The following is a 9,161-nucleotide window of genomic DNA, read 5'->3' as shown; positions in this document are numbered from 1 at the left end:
GCACCAAGTGTACAAGCCACATGCCATTCTGTTTGGCTTCCAGTCACCCAGTTTTAAAACAAGAGAAGCCATTTGGATGAGAATTATGACTCACCCTGTGCTGTGTTAACTACAGAAAAGAAGATCAATCCCCAGGGATGTTCAAATGGGAATCTTAATCTTTATTTCAGCCAAACAGGAAAACCACAGCATTGCTAAATAAAATTGAGGATTGCTCTGCGACTCTTAGCACTTCTCCTGGCTTGCTGAATCCTGACTCAGATGCCTGTATCGCATTCCTCTCAAACTCACTGTGTTATTCAAAAGCAGAGAATTTTGACTAACTAGTGATTTGCACCGACTTAACCTCCATGCCATCTGCCGATAAAACAACCTTGTCCCTGGAAGGCGAGGCATCTGTGGTGGGCAGGAAAGGCCCTGAGGCAAAGGTAACAAGGACCTCACTAGCCTGTCTAGGTAGGATTATTGGAGGCTAACAGCCCCCTTTGAAGTGCTACACAGTATAGTTCTGTGCTCCAATGAATGGCTCTGCCTTCTCAAACGAGTCCATCAGGCTGAAGAACTCATTGCACGGTGCTCCAGCCACTGCTTTCTGTAAAGGTACTGCCGGTATTTTCTCTGCAACGTGGCTGTCTGACCTCAAAACCAGTGTTCCTCAAGGATTCTGCATGAGGCCAGAAGCAAGTGTGCAGATTTTAACACAGAGAGGGAGGAAAATCAAGTAAGAAAGGAAACAGCAACAGTGAAAGGAACAGTGAAGAAAATGGTGACGAAAACTACTGGAGGTTCGCCAGGGATAGAACTTGGGCTAGGCTACCAACCCCCAGAATCCTATCTGGACAGAGACCTCTTTAATGTTTTTCATGATATTAATACTACTGGAAACTGTGTGATTTTGGGAGACTTTAATTTCTGAGATGTAGCTTGGAGGACAAGTGCTATTAATAATGGTACGGCCTAGATATTCCTGGATATGATGATCAGAGCCGTCCTGACCCAGGTCCTGTGCTTTGGAGAACCTCCAAGGGCTCTGGGGACTACCGGGGGTTCTGGAACCAGCATCAGGGGTCAGGCCTGCCTCTGCACTCACCAGTAGCAGGATCACTCCCATTGCTGCCAGTGAGTGCTGGGACAGGTTTGACTCCCACTGCAGGCACCAAATCCCTGGCTAATCCCCTGAGCCATGTTGCTTGGAAGAGGGGACTTGGAGCAGAGGTGGGAAGAGGCAGCGCAAGGATGAGGTCTAAGTCAGGGAGGGAGATGTCCCAGGCCATGCACCCCTGGAAGGGATGGCCCTGGTGAAAACTAACAGTCTTCTTCAAACAAGCTGCTGAACCAACACAAGGCAATGCAATTTTGGATCTGGGTATTAGTGAGTATCAGTAAGGACCTCACAGAAGAGCTGGTTGTAGAGGACAGCCTTGGATGGAGTGATCATGAGCTAATTCAGTTTAAATTAAATGGAAGGATAAACAAAATTGATCTGCAACTAGGCTCCTTGCTTTCAAAAGGGAAAACTTTAAAAAAGTAAGGAACTGGCAAAACAGACTAGACTGACCAACCCAAGGATCTGAATGTGGAGGAGACTTGGAATTACTTTTAAGTGAAAATTGCAGAATATATCTGAAGCCTGTATCCCAAGCAACAGGGGGAAAATCACAGGGAAGGGATGCAGACCAAATTTATGAGCAAAATCGGGCTAAAAGACTTTAAATCAGTATTTTCTCGTAGTGTAGACATTGCCACAGAGAGTTAGCTGTGTTCATCTATCCTCACAAAACAAAAAAGCCAAAAAAAAATGCAGTCCTGAGCACTTTAAAGACTAACAATATAATTAATTAGATGATGAGCTTTTCTAGGACAGACCCACTTCTTCAGTCTGTCCCAGGAAAGCTTATCTCCTAATTAATGATACTGTCAGTCTTTAAAGTGCTACAGGACTGCTTTCCGCCCCCCTTGTTCGGCAGTCACATGAAGAGAGTAGTCTTCTTGGTGCCGAAGTCAAACATTTTCATCAGTCGCCAAGAGGCACAAAAGTAAGAGGGGAATTTGGAGACTGAGAATGGCATGTAGCAACCACATGCCAACGTCACCAACTGCTCAGAGGGAGAGTTGCCAGGATGTGAAAGCATGGAATGGCACATCTCTCTGACCCCATCATGGATATAGTGCCTTGATTGTAAGAGGTTGGCTACTCCTTTCGGTACTCAGAAGCTCGGACTGCAACAACTTTTGAATTTGGAACATTCATCCAAGAGGGGAACTGTCTCCCACTTCAGCAATTCTGGCACAGGGCAGATAGAACTAAGACCCTCAATTAGTGTTTCTTTAATTGAAGGGAAGGCATCTGATTCTCTCACAGCATAGTCCCGGAGTCAGTAGAAATGTGGAAATAACATGAAACCTGTTCACAAGCTGATTATTATGCAGATCAGCAAATGTTATCCTTTCACTCATTACCTCAAATGCTTTCTGCCATCTGTTGGTAACAAACCTGCATCTGGCAGATTACCCATTGATTAGGACTCCTCTGGTAATTGGGGTAAAGGCTTGTCAGGACAGTTCTGGCAACAGACACTGAGCAAAACTTATGGCATGGAAGAAAGGCCTGTTTGTGATGTGAGCCCCCGAAGCCAGCACTCAACACGCTGTTCCTGACATGAGTTCTTCCAGTGAGAGTCTGGGCCTGGAATCACAATTAATTCTACCTCTCCCTCCCTCCATCCGCAACTGTGATATGACCTGTGCCATTCTCTGCAGTCACCCTTGCAGGGAACACCTGAGGCACTAACTCCTATTAGATGTCCAAAGCTTACAACGTTATTTCCCAGGCTACATCACTGCCACTTTACTCTGCAGCAACTTTCTGGCTCAGGGGTGTGAAGAAGAGTACCCCCCACCCTGTGAATGCAGCAAGTTACATCACTATAAAATGCCAGCAGAAACCAGGTTGGGAACCTTGGTCCCAGAACAGTTACTACTCTCACAGAGGTTGTACCCCAGACACGCTTTAAACTTTCAAGCTTAGACAACGCCCCAGACTAATTGCTGCTGGAAGAGAGTGGTGCCAAAGCCAGTGTGTCTGCACCCTTTGGACTTTATTCCAAATTTTTTCAAATGTGGAAAAAATTTACATGAAGCGCAGTTTTCTGGCTTCTGGTGAAAAAGTAAAATCTGAATTAATGTTTGGGTCTCAGCACTCAAGTACATTATTTTCAGTTTTTCATTGGAAAAAAAACCCCCAAAATATTCTCCTCAACATGCTACAAACAAACAAAAAAAGAAGCCCGCCATTGCCCAGCCAGCTCAACGTGCTTGCTCTGGGAATGAGGAAAGACTAGTTGTGATTTCAGCCTCTTTGGCTATGTCCGCAGCAATGGAAATTTTTAGGGTCATCCATTTGTCCCTCCTTCTGCTGCCTGAGCCTTGTCAGTGCTAACACACTTCACAAAAATAAATCCCCATGTGTAATAAGAATGTCTAGCTCCTCTCAGAATTTTCAGCAGCAGATTTCTCAAAGTGCTTTATAAGAGGTTAGTATCATTATTCCCATTTCACAGATGGGGAAACTGAGGCACAGAGCAGCGACATGCTTTACCCGGGGTCAACCAGCAGGTGGAGGGAAAGTGGAAAATAGAAATCAGGTCTGAGCCCTAGTCCAGTGCTGTAGCTTCTAGAGCACATTTCCACTGCAGAAACTGCCAGCAGCCATGAGCAACCTAATTCAAGAAGCACCAGCAGTTAGACCCTTTAATTTCCTTTAAAAAAAAAAAAATCCATCTTCTCAAGCAAGCCTGCTTTTCAGAACCTTAACACGGTGATGAAAACCCCAGAAGCTTTCTAGGCCAGGGCTCCCTCTGGTACTAACACACCTGCAACAGAAACTGCAGTCGAATTAGTGGAAATTTCATGTAACCTTTACTAGTTTGGACACAGCCTGGGAATGCTTCATAACAGGTGGATTGAAGGAACCGGGAATTTTGGCATAAACATGAGAATGACCCAAAGAAAAGGAGGAAATGGAAATACCTATAAATCAGCAAACCTGCCAATGCCCACACAGGTTGGGCTGGGGCCCAAAGCGGCTGCTCTGGGATGATAAAAAGTTCTATGAACACTATGTATAGGAAATAAAAGCAGCAGAACCTGAGCTCAGATTCTTATGAGGACACGGTCATCTGAAACACAGCCAACAGTGAAACACAATCCTCCAGAAAACCAGCATCTGGACTCAATTTGGCTAAGCACGGAGGCCTGGAATCCTTGCCTGATCTAACAGGGAAGTAAATGGACCGACTGGTAAGTGAGGGGTGTGACAAAGCTGGGTTTCGGCGTATTGCTGGAGAATACGGCTTGCATTATGTTTTTTGTCTTTAGCACAGGGTGGAACAGCTTTCAGGCTCCAGTGTGTGCTGCAGTTTGAATTGCGTTGGGATGGAGAGCGCATTGATGGTTACTAAAGACTTGGAAACATTCCAAGCCTAGCTGCTCAAAACAAGGAGCTTAAGCCATCCTGTCTCTAGGCTCTCAGGGTCTAACTGCAGAAGGGAAAAAAGGAGCAAGCCTTAGTGAGGAATTGACACTTCCAGCCAACGGGTGGTGGATAATGTGGGCAAGGGAAGTGGTTCCCTTCCCAGCACTCCCTGCTTTCTGCCCCGTCCTCCAGCCACCTGGGAAAGCGGAGGTGGCAGCATGGCTGTCTGGCTCTTTGGCTGGCCAGGAAGGTTGGGGCTGCACCAGTAAACAGAGTGGAATGGAAGGAGGAGCCAAAAGATGGGACACTGCTAATTTTCCACTGACACCTTGTGGTGGCCAAAGAGCGCTCTGTCCCACTCCTCTCAGCTCTCCTCGCCTACTGCCCAGACACAGGCTTGGGGGTCAGGCTCTTCTACAGCTTTTGAGAGATGTAGAAGCTGACAGCATCTCTCTGCCCTGGACGTTTCCAAGCACACCTCATCCTCCCACCTTGTGGGTGCGTGAAATTGTCCCATCAGTGACCTGCAGAGGAAAACTGAGATGCGAACCACATCCTCACACAGCGAGCCCAAGTCAGGGAGGGAGAAGCTGAGTCAGAAGCGAGCATTTCAAACTAATCACATCAATTCTGATGAATATAAATCAAGAGCACCTGCAGACTGAGAGAGAGAAATCTCCTAACCACAGCACAGAGTTTTCATCACCCCGCTCCCCATTAAAGCTGGGAAATACATCTCCCAATTGGCCAGACTGCAGGGAAAGTAACAGGTCTCTGCTCTTACCCACTCTGCATAATTTCTCTCTGTTCTTCTCTGTCTTCCAATTTCAGCTTCAGGGACTTCTCTCTGCCCCTCCCCAACCCTTCCCCTGTTAAATATTCATGCCAGATGGGAACCTGATAGGGTGGATGTTCTTTACCAGACAGGCAAGTGGAGAAGAACTAAAGAAAACGGGAGGTGGGAGTCATTGGCTGGTGAGCTGGCTACTCTGTCACACAAACATGAATGGGGACGCAGAACATCTGGCAGGCAGAGGAGAGGTTTGAAAGTGGGGTGATTACTGATGCGAGTCCTTGTGAATGGAGTTGGAGTGTGAACTGAGTATACATGCATGCCAGGCCTGTGCGTACACAGGGTCGCCAGGCTTCAGAGAGTGTCCAACTAGCCAGCTCTGTTTGCTTACTACGAACCTGCTGAGGAGCAGAGAGTTACAATACAAAATAGAGTATCTTGCGGAACTCCTTCTCCTCCCTCCCCAAGCAACCAGCACTGAACAGCGGGCCAGGCTGACACCTTCAGCTTTCAGAAGGGTTTTCTTCTTCAGAGCATAACTAAACGCAGGGCCATCCGACTCCACCCCAGTGAACAATCTCCATTACCTTTACTCAGAAGCAGTCCAGTAGCACTTTAAAGACTAGCAAAATAGTTTATTAGGTGATGAGCTTTCGTGGGACAGACTCACTTCCTCAGACCACAGCCAGACCAGACCGGAACAGACTGGCTGTGGTCTGAGGAAGCGGGTCTGTCCCATGAAAGCTCATCACCTAATAAATTATTTTGTTAGTCTTTAAAGTGCTACTTGACAGCTTTCTTGTTTTGATAGTCTATCGACTAGCACGGCTCCCTCTCTGTTACCTTTACTCGGGTGTCACACACTTGAGCGACTGCATATAAGATGCTGCAGTGCAACACTCTAAAAGGAGCACTCAATATCATAGGGTTCCCAGCTTCCCAAACTGCCAGGCATCCCCCCCATAATAAGGCTGGAAAGGGCAATAGATGATCTCCTGTTTGCCACTGGCATTCCTAATCTCCTAGACGAGCGTAATCTCCTGCATCTTGGACCACAAAGTATCGACTAACAGTGCTCCAAGCCCTTTTCAAAGTCAGTTGCTTCTGGTCATGTAAACCCATACACAAAAAGAGGCAAGTCAGTTTTAAACAAACCCAAGAGCAGGGAGGACAAAGGAGCAGACAGCCCTCTCCAATTTCTCAGAAGGTACGGTCGAGGTCAGGCCGAAGGCGAAAGAGGCTGTGGACTGCAGAAGGGAGAATTAAAACCAATTAGTTTCAGCTACATTCAGGATCAGCGTGTCCCCACTTTCTGCAGATCTTCTGGCTAACGAATATACCAGGCAGGAGTGTGCACAGTAATGAGTTTTGAACCTTTAAGCCTGGCCTGCACTAGGAGATTAGGTTGAATTTAGCTGACTTAGAAATTCAAACGAAGCAATCAGCCCATGCTACAGGGTTTGTTCAGCCCACTTTAAGGGCTCCTAAGGTTGATTTTTGTACTCCTGCTTCTCATGAGGAATAGTGCCAAATTTGACCTTTCGTGTTCGACTTTAGCGTAGTGCAGATGCAGCATTGTGAAAGTAGATGTTTTTGGTTTCCTGGAGGTGTCCCACACTGCCCCAATGTGACTACTCTGGCCACTACTTTCAGCTTCACTGCTCTCAAAGTGTGCAGAAAATGACCTGGGAAAGTTTGAATTTCATTTCCTGTCTGGTCAGCGTGGCGAGGTGAGCAGGCAGCAAACCTCTGCAGCACATCTGGCCACGAAGTCGTAGGGTCGTAGCTCAGCTCCAGTATGGAATGTGCAGGAGATCCAGGACCTTACGAAGCTGTGCTGGCAGAACTACGAAGCAGTAAAAGAAACACAGACATCTGTGCCAAGATCTCACAGGGCATGGTGGAAAATGGATACACCCAGCCAGCAGTGCCACATGAAAATAAAGGAACTCAGGCAGGCATAACAGAAGATAAAGGAAGCAAATGGACATTCTGGGTCACCACCACAAACATGCTGCTTTTATGAGCAGCTGCATGCTATCCTAGGGAAGTGGGGAGGTGGGGGAACCAACCACAATCCCCATGGATACCTCTGAAGAAATGTCTCTGGCAACAGGGTGGAAGAGGAGAGTGCCAACAATGGTCAGCCGGCAAATGGAGCAGCTGATCTCACCGACAGGCAAGAACACTTTTCAACTTTGGATCTCATGCCCTCCTCCCAGGATGTTTCTCAACTGGTCCCTGCCGGCAGGGGGCAACCTCTGGTGAATTCTCATTTTTATTCACGCTACAAGTGCGTGAACAAATTGTGTGTGATCCGAGGTGGGTGCAGTAACTACACAGCCCCTGGCCACCGGAGTATCTTGTTAATGTGGCTGGGGATGAAGCTCTGATCCTCCCTGCACACCCCCATAAAGCTCTCAGACAGGTACCCTTTAACCCTCCTCACTAGGTTTCTAGAGAGGCCTGCCTTATCCCGACCTCCATGATATGCCATCTTCCCATGTCACCTTCCCATCTGGCATCATTGCAGCATGGAGCAATTCAGCATGCCGACCAGCCTTGTGCCCGCATTCTGTCAGCATTTACTCTGTATCAAGATGTGTGATTCTGAGGACATAATATTTCACATCGCAACCCAGAGGAAACAAGAGAAGGTATATGTAACTGAAGGGTATTAAGCTAGGATAGCACAAACCACAATTCCATGCCAGGCCTATCCCTCTCTTCCCTTCCCTGGGCTCCTGGGGGAAGGGAAACTTTCACTGTCCCAGATGGGGGTAAGGTGAGGAAAAAGGGGAGGATGCAGTGACCTAGACAGCCACACAGCCCCCCACAGCACAAGCCACACTGCCTTGCCTACCTCCCTCCCACTTCCCTTTCCCAGGCTCCTAGGGGAAGGGAAACTTTCAATGTCCCACACCAGTGGAGGGGGAGCACACCACGTCCGCAAGAGCCATACAGCCCGGAAAGCCATCATGCCCACCCCCCGGAACAGTTAAATGCATGGAGGAGTACCGTGCTGGAAGAGAGGAGGGTGGATCAGGAGGACAGGAGGGCACTCAGAGAATGTGAAGTCCAGACTCAGGAGGAGATGTTGAAGCTGATGGTGCAACAAACAAATCTCCTGAGGTGTGTGATAGAGGAGCAGAGAGCCCCACTGCAGCCCATGCTGAACCTCATGCCTTCTTCACCATGGTGTGTGCTGGGGGCAGGGGCTGGAGTAAAGGGCAGCCTTGCATTCCATTCCCAGGGACACTTCTGAAAGCTGAAGGTTGACATTCCCCCACCTGTGATTACAAAACACCTCTTGCCCTTGCTTACCCATGTCTGAAGCCCCTGCCATGAATTTCTTTGCTATTTACATTTTGTCCCTTAAATAAAAACGCATATCCTCTCAAAAAGTCTATTGCTTGTTTAGCACAAGGGGCGGGGAAGCAGGAGTTTTACAGGGTTTACAAGCAAGCACATATCATACAGGGTGGGGCGGGGATGAAGTCCTTAACAGAAACTGGCATAACAATCATGTTGCTGTCTGGACATTCATAAAGCTGTTTTTCAAAGCCTCCCTGATTTGCAGTGCCCCTTCCTGTAGTCTTATTGCCCTGGTGTCTAGCTGCTCATAATTAGCAGCCAGGATATTTGCCTTGGCCCTCCAGCATGGCATGAAATTCCTCCCTCTTACTCTCACATGAATTATGGAGTATACAGCAGGCTGCCATCGTGAGGGGAATGGTGCTTTTGCTGAGGTCTAACCGATTCAGCAAGCTCCTGAACCTGGCTTTTAAATGGCCAAATGCATATTCTACTAACAGTCTGCACTTGCTCAGACTGTAGTTGAACTGTTCCTTACTGTGGTCCAGGCTGCCTGTATACAGATTCATGAGCCCTGGG

Source organism: Carettochelys insculpta, chromosome 6 (assembly GCF_033958435.1).
Source record: "Carettochelys insculpta isolate YL-2023 chromosome 6, ASM3395843v1, whole genome shotgun sequence".
Taxonomy (NCBI): domain Eukaryota; kingdom Metazoa; phylum Chordata; order Testudines; family Carettochelyidae; genus Carettochelys; species Carettochelys insculpta.
This window is presented reverse-complemented; position numbering follows the sequence as displayed.